Below are 1,821 nucleotides of genomic sequence, written 5' to 3'. Positions count from 1 at the left end.
CGGGCAATCTCAGATAATAATAATAAGAAGAAACAGGAAAATAATAAATGAATATTTTAAAATGCCAAGAATCATGAAAAATTAAGTGCACTTCTCTCAAATGCATATTTCTTAAAGTTAATTACTTGATTGGCCTAATTAGCTTGCTTAGAAATTATTGCAAAATAGTTTGAGAGTCGTTTTTCAGTGACCTGCATGGTGATGTGATTTCTCGATTACCCCAAAAGGGATATATCTGAGAATACAAAAGTAACGTTATCATAAGAATCACACTAATAAGATCCCATGCTGAAATGAACCTTTATGTGCCTGCGTGTGTAAAATGAAATTGCTTAGTAGAGTGGCATTTGTAAGATATAAATGGAATCGTATTTTATTGGTAGACAAAATATTTCATTATTAAAAAAATCATACAATACATTGTGTTATCGACCTCATTTCTAATTGAAGATCTTAGTTCGTATTTTAACAACAGATTAGACAAATATTGTAAATATTAACCACTCACAAAGCATCCCTCCAATATCCTTACATCACGATTTTATATACTCTAGCCTACGATGCTTGTCATTAAGAACGCAGTATAAGATTCATTCCGACAAAATTTCGGTGTTCTAGCTCTTATGCTAAAAGTGATTAGGATTTACTCTCAAATATGAAACTCAATGTAAGTAAAAGATTTATACGACAAATATGTCATTTTGGAAATGGTTGAGATAAGGGCCAGAAAAAGGCTTAGGCCTACGTCTCAATTTAAAAGCAGTAACTGAAATAGATATGTGATAGATTATCTTTCAGTAAAGTAAGGACAACCTCCAAAACATATTTGGTCATTTAAGATATTGTATGCGAATTGCGTTTTTAATCTGGAAAGAGATTAGGCAGATGACTAATTTATTCCCCGAAATCATAGAACTTTGATGTAACTATGTCAGTTCTATGCCGTAACATAATTTTAAGTGAATTGGTGCTTGGATTCGGATTTTGTATCCGGGTGGGGCGGTCGTAGCTGGTCGCCGCGAATTGACGACAGCAAATTTTGAAACCTATACAAGCCAATCAAAACGAAAACCAATCTGATGGAACACGACGGTGCAAATTAATCAATCCCCGGCAATTGAGCAGTTCGGCAGTGATTAATTCATAATTAACCCAGGAACATTTTGGTGGGTCGCTATACTTAAATAATGTCTAAAAGGTCATTTAGCTGTCTATCCTGAAAATATTTATTTTTCAGAATGATTTGTTTTATTGTCGTCCACATGCCACAATCTGTTCTGTTTTTTCTGTCTAATATTACCGCAGCTTTATGTTTCTATAACGTGAAGATGCCCGAGATTTCTTCAAAAGTAGGCCTACAAGTTTTTCCAGGTAAGGTCTTATCTTTCAAAACTCATTTATTATATATTTCGTAGATATAAAAATCATTAAAACTGGGCTTATAGTTTATGTGCACAAGCTGGTTTTTAATTTTTGGTAGGGGAGAGAATAAATTCAAAAGGAGACTTTTCTCTATCAAAGTTTTATGGTCGGCATCGTGGGATTGATTGACGCTGTGACGATTACCCTACTTTTTGTGTATTCTTTAGGATAACACAGAAAATTTCTATGGTCTCCATTTATTGATAAACATATGTAGGCTACTTGGCTATTAATAATTTTATATACTATTTTAGTATTATAAATATTGTTATCAAAAACGATGAAAGATATCTCAACAGCCTAATATGTAAAGTTCAGGATGAACTTAGCCTTGTTGCCTCTCCTAGCAACATTCAGTTCAATAATAAATATATAAATAAATATAATCGATAATCGTGA

The sequence above is a fragment of the Lottia gigantea genome (assembly GCF_000327385.1).
Source record: "Lottia gigantea unplaced genomic scaffold LOTGIsca_50, whole genome shotgun sequence".
Lineage (NCBI taxonomy): Eukaryota > Metazoa > Mollusca > Gastropoda > Lottiidae > Lottia > Lottia gigantea.
Note: the sequence above shows the minus strand (reverse complement) of the source record.